Here is a 10,111-nt window from a genome sequence, read left to right as displayed (position 1 = left end):
TTTTTTTTGGGGGGTTTATCCTGAAGATTGACCACAGCCAGAAAACCCCACAAGAGCTCCACCTTGAGGACACATGGTGTGGTGTGTTTTAGTTACTCTTTCCTTTCTAAAGTGATATTGATTTCGCTCCAATCTTTGTCTCCCCTGCTTTACCCCCAGGAAGTGGACAGAACTTTGTCCAAATACACTATATGGCCAAAAGTATGTGGTCCCCTGACCATCACACCTATATCAACATTTTGGATATCCCTGTTCAAAACCATGGGATGAAACATGGAGTTGGCTTTTGCAACTATAACAGCCTTTCCACAAGATTTTGGATCTTTGTGCAGGCCGCTGGAGTTCATCCACACCAAACGTATCAAACCATGTCTTTATAGATGTAGCTTTGTGCAGAGAGGCACAGACGTGCTGGAACATGACAGGGTTTTCCTAAACTGTTGCCACAAAGTTGAAAGCATATTATTGTCTGAAAGGTCTTTGTATGCTGTAGCATTCACATTAACCCTCACTGTAATAAAGTGGCCCAAACCCTAAAAAACAGCTCCAGACCATTATCCCTCCTCCACCAGACTTGGACTCATGCACTCATTCAAGATTTTTGTTACAAGTTGAATCAATTAGTTAAGATAACTAAGGATCTTCTTGCCTCTGATCAAGGCTACGTATCCCTGTTAGTGCTACGTGACCTCAGTGCAGCTTTCAATACAATAGACCACAATATTCTCCTAGAAATGTTAGAAAACATGGATGGAATCACAGGGACAGCCCTATCATGGTTCAAATCTTACCAAACAGAATGTTATCAGTTCATCAGTGTAAACAATTTATTGAGCTATGCATAAACAACTCACTCAATTCTGATTACTGATAGATTTCAAAATTGCTCATTGACTGGCTGCATTCAGGGTGATATGCTACTGCTATCAATCACTAGAGGTTGCTGTTTCAAAGAACAGACTCATGATCCACTGCCTGACTGTAGCTGTGTACATGTGGTGAGAACGTCTGGTAGCACAACACTCGGATCCATTGGTGGCAACTTGGGTTACATTTTGTGAGGGGATTTAAATATTTTTAAATACATGTCCTAATCCCATTGAAAAGGTTTCACTTTGTACAGCTATGAATTATTTATTTTGGTAATCAATTACACTAATTTTATTATTAAAATTATATGGCGACTGTGCTTTCTTGCCATTACATTGCATATGAGGAAGGGATCAAAAGACACCAAACGGAGAGCTAAAAAGTACATCCCGTCAACTCATTTCCACAATTAACTAACAAAGTCTAAAAAACAAAACAAAAATCAAGAAGAAACTTAAGTAGCTTTAATGCCATTGTTGTGAATGACTCTACTATATGTATCTACTGGAGATCAAGACACAATTTCTTGTGTTTGTTTTTGTTTGTTAATATCAGCTATTTTATGTAAACCTTTGTCAGTCAGAGCAGGTAAGAGTTATTGACCTTCAGAGACAACATTTTACCTAATTTTATTCTGGAATTTATTCAAAAACCTTCAGAGTTTTGGGAAATCCTCACAACGGTCTCTGCTCTAGCTGGTGAAGAGGTGAAAGAAAGGAAGAAGTGTCAGCAGACATGGCCTGGGTCTGCCCTCTGCTTCTGGTTTTCTGATCTGACTGAACAGATACACAGAGATCACCAGCAAAAACAATGGGGGAAGGAATGTGCTTCTGTGTCAATGAACGTTGGGGTAAAGAAGTCACAGTACTGTTAAATTCATGCATTCCTCATCTAGAGTCACCTTTCATCAACTGCAAACTGTTTTACTACCTCCAAAAAGTTTGCTTGTTCATTCTTGTCACTGTTAACATTCCACCAGACTCGAGTAATTCCATGATGGATGCACTGAAATTAGAGAGAGAGAGAGAGAGAATCTGAAGTTACTGGTCATCATTATGAGAGACTTTAACAGTTCAAACTTCACAAAAATACAGACAGCATGTCACTTGTGGACAATTGTTACACCACCATTAAAATTGCTTACCATGCTGCCACATGGCAGATCTCAGGCATTCTGACCACAGTTTTGTTCATCCCAACCTATAGGCAAAAACTCAAAACCAACAAGCCTGTCGTCACACCAGTGAAGAGGTGGACCAGTGGATACACTGAAAAGCAACAGGGCTGGTTTTGAAGATGTGACAGACGGTTTAGACAGATACTGTAATGTCATTTGTCAGTTTCTACGAGGGCTGCATTTCATCTACAGCATGGGTGAAATACAATAGCAATAAGACTGCAGCTGAACTCAGATAGCTTCTAGCTATTAATAACAAAGTGCACTATTTTGGTATTCTGCCATTTAGTAGTGGCGTCTGAAATTTTAGTAAAGAAAATCCAGTCTCAGAGTAAATACTGTGCACCCGATGTACCCTGGAAGATAGAGAATACACATAATTTGCTGCATTGTTTGTAAGTAATGAGCAATTCAATATGACACAGTGTTGTTACTACCATCACAAACTCTGTTCCCTATAATAGTTTTCTATATAGTGATCCAGCATTTCAAATGTAGGGCAGCATCGACACAGTGGACAACTGAGGCACTTAAGAGACAGCTAAGCGAAACCAGAACTACAGAAAGCGAATAAAGCCAAATCTTGTATGGCTGAAATGTTGTCAGAAAGAATAATAAACTGCCGAGCTTCTTAAACTTTTTTGTAGTTCCAGTGTTGATTGGCATTTATTACTGTTCATTTCGGATGCAACACCGCCTCCTGCCGGCACATACATTTTCCCCCGTGTAAAAGCACCTCTTCCTCAGCCAGTACCCGTCCACTTCTTTAATGTTCATCCCTTTTGTTCCTGAGGATAGAAAAAAAATGTAAAGCAAAGCATCTCAAAGTATAGAATCAAATCAGCAAATTATTCGCAGATGAAATGCACTAACAAACATTGAGCAGTCAGCATTTTAAACAGGACTCTCTCCTGTACTGGAGGGCAAGCAAACACCCATATGGAAAAAATTATATATAGACATGTATTTTTATAGATTTGAAATTCATCTCGATGCTGAAATACATTCCAAACACTAAAATGGAAATCAGACTACATTGTACAAGTTCAGGTCGAGTGATCACAAACTATTTTAACTGTCCGTTTTTAGCCGTTGAGCTCCATTCACTCCCATTCATTGAGGACCCACTCGCGGGCGCCCTCTGTTGTTGTTCAGCAGGCTTGTATTTGATATAACGGGGGAATGGGAAGCGGCCCGGCTCCTCATAAACCGGCTCTAGTTAAACTAAGATGGGGACTTCTGTGAAAATGGTTTCAGTCAGTGTGAGAAAGGCTTTACAGTTACATTTAATGCAGCAACTCTGATAAACAGAGCAGCACCATTCTGTTCAATTCGTGGACAAAGGCAACAATGAGGACAGTTTAAAGGCATTTTACTACACGTAAAACAAAGCCAAGTCATTCTGGAGCGCTAGCCAACAGGGGGAGTTTTTAATAAATCTGCATTTATTCGTGTAGAAGACCGGGACGTGAGACAGGCCAGGCCACCACACCGGAATCAGGGCAGTTAACTAGCTAATGAGACGCAGTCCCCAAAACGGTTTCCGGCTCACAGAGGAAGGCGGAGGGAAAAGCAGTACCTGTTAGGCTTTCTGGAGGCAGCCCCGGTTTCCACTCACTCCGCCTTCAGTACTGAAACCCATGCTTTATGTCCGTTTTTTGGTTTCACGTTTCCAGTGGCGACGTGCAGACGAAGCCTTGTGAAGACTTTTTGGGCTTCTTCCTTACGACGCTGAAGAGCCACTACTTTGGAGCACGGACAACAGTGACATCTGGTGGTTGTAGTAAATTATAGCAGCCAGTTTCTCAAGACTGGAAAAGGCACCTCGCTGATTCTATTTCATTCATTGAGTCTGATGCATGCACTTGCAGCTGAAGACCAATAGCCTTCACTTATTAAAGTGCCGCAAAGTACGTTGTTGTGTATGTGTTTCATTTTATAAATGTTTATTTGATGAATGTGATACAAAGAAATGTCCATATGTGTTATAAATAGTGGTTGGTTAGGGTTAGTGGTTAACACCTTTGCCTTCTGTAATAAAACCTGGCCTGCGCAGTTACAAATAAAATACTGTGCAGGTACATTTTTCATTCATCAAGGTGAAAACAAAGTAAGTGTGCCCTCGAAGGTACAACAGTGGTTTTAAGGGCCAACTATGTACCTTAAATATGTTTTAGAACAACAGTTCTAAGTAACAGAAGAGTAAAAGCGTTGAGATGAGTGTGTGGAGTCAGGACGACTCAGAAGATCTAATTTCAGTGGGTTTTTTTTTTATGGTTCAGTTATGTTCCCTGACTAAAGGTCCTGAGATGTACCCTTGAGAGTCCCACCCCAGTGGCAATAGGGGTCCTGCCCCAGTGACAGTTTCATACCTTTCTCTCTGAGAGTGTGTTAATCCGTTGTATTGTAATGTATCCGAGTATTAAAATGTTATACAAATTGATGTTGTGAGATCAATTTCCACTCTACCCCCACATCAAAAATAATGCATTTGAATCAAGTCCATTTTCATACAGAAAGGCCATAGACGTTATTGAATTAGGGTGCATTCACTAGGTTCTACATCTAATGAGTCTAATGATTGGTAAGCTAACCAGACAGCTCTGTAAAAGGTAACCTGCAGCAAATTCTTTATTCAGCTGTGACCAAAATAGTCATGATAAAGGATTTGTTTGCCATTCAATAGCTGACTTCATAATGCAGCTCCCAGAGCAGCACAGCTGAAGGGAGCCAGTCCACATTCACTCGCCCGCTTGCCCAGTAAATGATCCCACCAAGATACGCTAATTATTATATGCAGCGTCATCATAACTGATTGGTACCAGACTGTCATTTTTGAAGCTTTAGCAATGATGGCTGACTCTCTCCTTTTTTCCATGAGTGGCAAGCGGGATGGCAATGCTTAGCTACACCCACCGCTTACCTTTGCCTCTGGAACTCTTCTTCCTCTGGGCAGCGTGGACAGTAAGGTTGTAGGCAGACTTGGATGTCACTGTTGTCGGAACAAAACCTTACATCTCCGAAATGGTAACTTTACAGGAGAAGGAAAAACCCCTACTTTATCTTTAATGTAAGTCAGAGGAATCAGACCGCCCCCCTCCCCCAAAGTCATTGAAATGACAAACAATAACAACAAAAAACAGGAGATACAAGGTTTTGTCCCGACAGCAGCGATTGCAATAATCAAGTGTATTGAATGTTTGTTGCGGTCCTACTCGGAAAAACATGGTTTTAATAGCGACGAAAAAGAAAATTGGCCTAATATCTGACCAAAGTGTTAAGTGGGTCTGGCTTCAGGATATAGGCATGTACATTGCACATTAATTGCTAATAAGAATTGTGCATGGAGATCAATAGCTGTCATAAGGCAAAATCTGAATAGTAAAAGCTCTGTAGTTGTGTTGAAAGGATGCTGTAACAGTCTTCTTATGTTTTGGAAGCTGAAGAGAGAGTGTTGTGGTAATATCACATTGTCGCTGTAATAATTTAATAGGCTACGCTTCCTTATGACCCTTTGTTTATTTATTTTTTGTTTTACCTTTATTCTATTTTTAATGTGTTCATTAGAAAACATACAAAGTATTTAATTTTGGAAACCAGTTTTATGAGTGTATGAATAATAATGAGAGCAATTATCTACAGGTACACACTCAATATGATAAAAATAAAAGGCTATTCATTTCTTTATGTATTTTTTCCAGGCCTGTTACTCCTTAAAAGCAGTGTTAGAGCTCAGACGACAAATATTACTACAATGACCCAAGGACCTTCAGCGTCAACTGACAGCATGACATCACCTGTGCCGTCTGCTAGCTCAGTTTCAGTAACTCCTGGAATCTCTCTTCCCACAACAAATCAATCAACTGTTCCTGAAAGTTATTCCCTCCTATCAACTACATCACAATCAACAGGAACAAGTGCTTCTTATCCAACAGCATCAGGTTACACAAGTTCCACTCCATCTACTGTTTCCACAAGCCCATCAGTAGCAATGGGTAGTTCAGCTACCTCAGCCACAACATTAGCAGTCACATCAAAAGGTTCAACAAGTTCTTCTCCATCAACTCAAAGCTCAGTGGTAACAAGCAGTGGGTCTTCAAGTTCTCCAGCATCCAATAGTAACAGCAAATCATGTGTGGACAACTACAAAAGCAGCTGAAAGTTCTTATGCAAGACTATAAGTTCTATCAAAATGAGTGTTGACTCCGTGATCTCAGCTTCTCCACTGACCGCATTTTTGCAAGCAACACAGAGTCAAACAGTAACACGCGATTCAGGAACTTCTACTACAGCTCATCTGACAACACCTGGAGGCACCAATCCTACTACGGTAGTACCTGTCAGCTCTATGAAAAATACTTTTCATTCCATGACTTCAGCCACAAATTCTGCAGCAACTTCAGTTGGTTTCACAAGCTCCTCTACAGCACTTCAAGGCCTAAAAGTAACAAGCAGTCCTGTGACATCCACCATGAATCTCACCACAATTCTGAGCTTCATGAAAACCTAGTCAGTTCACATTCTACAAATTCTCCACAAGTGACACAAAGTTCTACAGTTACAAACAAGGAATTGATTACATTCACTCATCTCTAGAGGCGCTACAATTCCAGGCTGCACAGCTTCTATAGAAGAATCTTAGATTTCTCTTTCAGCAACTGGTGTTTCTGCAACAACTACAAGTTCTATCAAAACAAGAGGTCACTCAGCCATGTATTTGATGAGTTATGTTGGTTCCACTTGATGTCCATTTTCGACCACAATTCCAACATCTACAAACGCAGTGTCCACTGGTTCTACACATACATCTGCGACTACCGAAATGACTGCCGTCCCCAAAAGTATTTTGCAACAGCTCCATTTCTAAAACGATGAGTAGTTCAGGAACCTCTACCACAGGCCCGCAATAAACCACAAGACCTTCTACAAGCCTTACAGAAAAGGCAACCAGTTCATTCATCTCTTCAGGGGCTGTAGTGGGAAATAAAGTCATTTCTGGAAGTTTCTCTTCAACTATGAATTCCATCACCAAAAGCAAAATCATCATTACATCAAAACCTCAGTCTACTCACTCATTATCTGGGTCAGGATCTATACAGTCCAGTTTAATTACTGCAGCTCCTACTTCCAAAACAGCAAGATCACTAACTATGAGTACCACTAACTACAAGATCACTATGAGTACCACTAACTACAAGATCACTATGAGTACCACTAAGTACAAGACCACTAACTATGAGTCTCACACCAATTACAGTAAGAGATTCTACAGCCCCACCTTCAAATGGTAAGAGATCCATGGAGATTGAATTCTGAGTGATACAGCAGTTTGAACATTTACAAGACTGGGCAGGCGCTCTTAGACATTTACATTTACAGCATTTGGCTGATGCTCTTATCCAGAGAGACTTACAATTTGATCGTTTTACACAGGTAAGCGAAGGTATTGTTAGGAGTCTTGCCCAAGGACTATTAGTGGCATTGTGTAGGGTGCTTACCTAGGTGATGAATTGACCCACCTCTACAACAGAAGGCAGAGATGTTACTCACTACACTATACCAACTGTAGAGGTTTTTGCCACAGCACAAGATGCTTAAACATAAGGGACTGGCAGCAAATTGCTGTTGTCGGAATATTGTTGTTCTCCATTTTTGTTGTTTTTCAGTTTTTCACTTAGTTAAAAAATGCCCGTGGCCCGTTATATTGTGTATACATGTTATAATGAATGGACCAAAAGAAATGGCCCACAGCAACAAAAAATTCTGGCTCCATTGACTTGAATGGTAGTTTTTAAAGCTTTTTTTTTTCTCATGAGTTTTGTTCCGACAACAGTGAAATGTTACCACAGAGGCAAGAAAAATCTATCTGTCCATCTATTAACATGTTTAACTTTAATATGTTAATCTGTTTCCATTTCATTTCATAAAGGTCTTATTAACGAAGTGTTTACACAATACAGTGGCTGTCTATTAAAGAAATTATCATTATATCTCTACAGATACAGTGGGTTCTTTTTTCAAATGTAAAACAAAGAAAGGTTATGACAAGTAAAACAAAGAAGGAGCTAGGTTTCTAGGTGACTATTCCAATTGTAGCAAATTGGGCATGTGACCATGTTAAGGCCTTTGTACAAAAAGATCAGACTTGTCTCTTCAGTGAAAGCAAGCGTTCAGACGACTCTCAGGTGGATTTGATCTACTCGTCAGAGGCTTTTGTGTGAACTTGTGAAGTCAGTGCCGGCTTGACTTCTTTAAAGCAAAAGCGGGAACCTATCAAATGATAAAAAAATCAAGCAAGCAAAGTTTATTTATACAGGTGCTGGTCAACGAATTAGAATAATTTGAAATAGTGCAATCATTAAATTCTTTGAATGCATTTTTTGTGCAGAAAGCAAATCAGGTGTTCACCGCACCTGTCCTACTCGTTAGACTAATCACAGAACTCGTTACCTGTAGGAAATTTGCTCAGCTGAGCTTTCCAAAAGGCCCATTTAGGCCATTTAACTGTGACACTGTTGTTTTATTGAATTAGAATAATGGAGAAACCGTTTCATTGAATTAGAATAATTTTTATTATAATTACAATCATCACTTTCTCAGTATTTTGTGGCTGCCCCCTTGGCTTGTATGACTGCCTGAAGTCTCCGCGGCATCGATTTGACCAGCTTGTCGCAAGTTTCCGCACTCACAGCTTCCCAGGCAGTGGCGATGTTCTGCTTCAGTTGGTCCAGCGTAGTAGGCTTTCTGTCGCGAATTTTCCGCTTGACGATGGCCCAAAGGTTTTCAATGACATTGAGGTCAGGCGAGTTGGCCGGCCATGCCAAAACTTCAAGCTGTTTTTTAGTGAACCAATCTTTGGTCGACTTTGCCGCATGAGCCGGTGCAAGATCCTGTTGAAATATGAAGTCTTCTTCGCCGAACTGTTCCTCAACAGTCGGAATCAGGAACGTTTCCAGAATATCTTGATATACGGCAGCATTGACAGTCTTCTTGAGGAAGCAGAGTTTCCCTACACCTCGAGCGGACATGCATCCCCAGACCATAACGCTCTGGGGAAACTTGACGGATCTTTTCACGCACACGTGGTTGTAGGTTTCGCCACCACGACGCCAGACACGAGGACCTTGGTCACCGAAGGAGATGCAGAAGCGTGATTCGTCACTGAAGACCACTTTCTGCCAGTCTTCAGCAGTCCACTCGCTGTGTTCTTTGGCCCACTTCAGCCGTTTCTCCATTTGTTTCTTGTTCAGCATCGGTTTTACTGCTGGAACGCGAGATTTGAAGCCGAGTTCGCGCAGACGACTGTAAGTGGTTGATCTGGAGACGTCAGCGCCGGTCTGCTTGTTCCACAAGTCGGTGAGCTCGGAAGTGGACTTGAACCGGTTGCTGACTGCGATCTTTCTCAGCTGCTTGTTGTCGCGAGCAGAAGTTTTTCGGACGCCGGAACAGTTGGTGCGCTTGCTGCAGTTTTTCTTGAGAGCTTTGCAGACGGAAGACTGGCTGATGCCGAGCTGCTCAGCAATTTTAGTTTGGGTCAAGCCTTGTTGGCGAAGGGCTTGAATTTGAGCCACTATTCCGGTTGAGAGGTCGCGCTGCTTACCCATGATTGATTTTACAACTTAGAAATTCTACTCAACCCTGACTTTATACTGCACAGTGAACACTCTTCACAGAAAACAAAAATTCGAGCATTTATTCTAATTCAATGAAACGGTTTCTCCATTATTCTAATTCAATAAAACAACAGTGTCACAGTTAAATGGCCTAAATGGGCCTTTTGGAAAGCTCAGCTGAGCAAATTTTCTACAGGTAACGAGTTCTGTGATTAGTCTAACGAGTAGGACAGGTGCGGTGAACACCTGATTTGCTTTCTGCACAAAAAATGCATTCAAAGAATTTCATGATTGCACTATTTCAAATTATTCTAATTCGTTGACCAGCACCTGTATATTTGTTTATATATATATATATATTGTCACAAACCAGCTTTACAGAAAAAGAAAAGAAAAAAAAAGGATCCAAGCCCCTCTGACCAAGCCAGTGGCGGCAGTGACAAGGAAAAAC

The 10,111-nt window shown here is 41.0% G+C and overlaps 1 long non-coding RNA gene across 1 annotated transcript; it reads right to left on the bottom strand.

Moving 5' to 3' along the window:
• Window positions 1-1,487: 1,487 nt before the first annotated feature.
• LOC108414627 lies at window positions 1,488-3,898 on the bottom strand. Its single transcript, XR_001856885.2, has 3 exons — window positions 3,627-3,898; window positions 2,762-2,835; window positions 1,488-1,875 (listed from the first exon to the last, which is right to left on the bottom strand). It is a non-coding gene; the product is annotated as an uncharacterized LOC108414627 (long non-coding RNA).
• Between the last annotated feature and the right edge of the window lie 6,213 nt (window positions 3,899-10,111).

The sequence above is a fragment of the Pygocentrus nattereri genome, chromosome 22 (genome assembly GCF_015220715.1).
Source record: "Pygocentrus nattereri isolate fPygNat1 chromosome 22, fPygNat1.pri, whole genome shotgun sequence".
Classification (NCBI taxonomy): domain Eukaryota; kingdom Metazoa; phylum Chordata; class Actinopteri; order Characiformes; family Serrasalmidae; genus Pygocentrus; species Pygocentrus nattereri.
The sequence above is the reverse complement of the archived record's forward strand: the minus strand, read 5'-3'. Positions and strand labels throughout refer to the sequence as shown.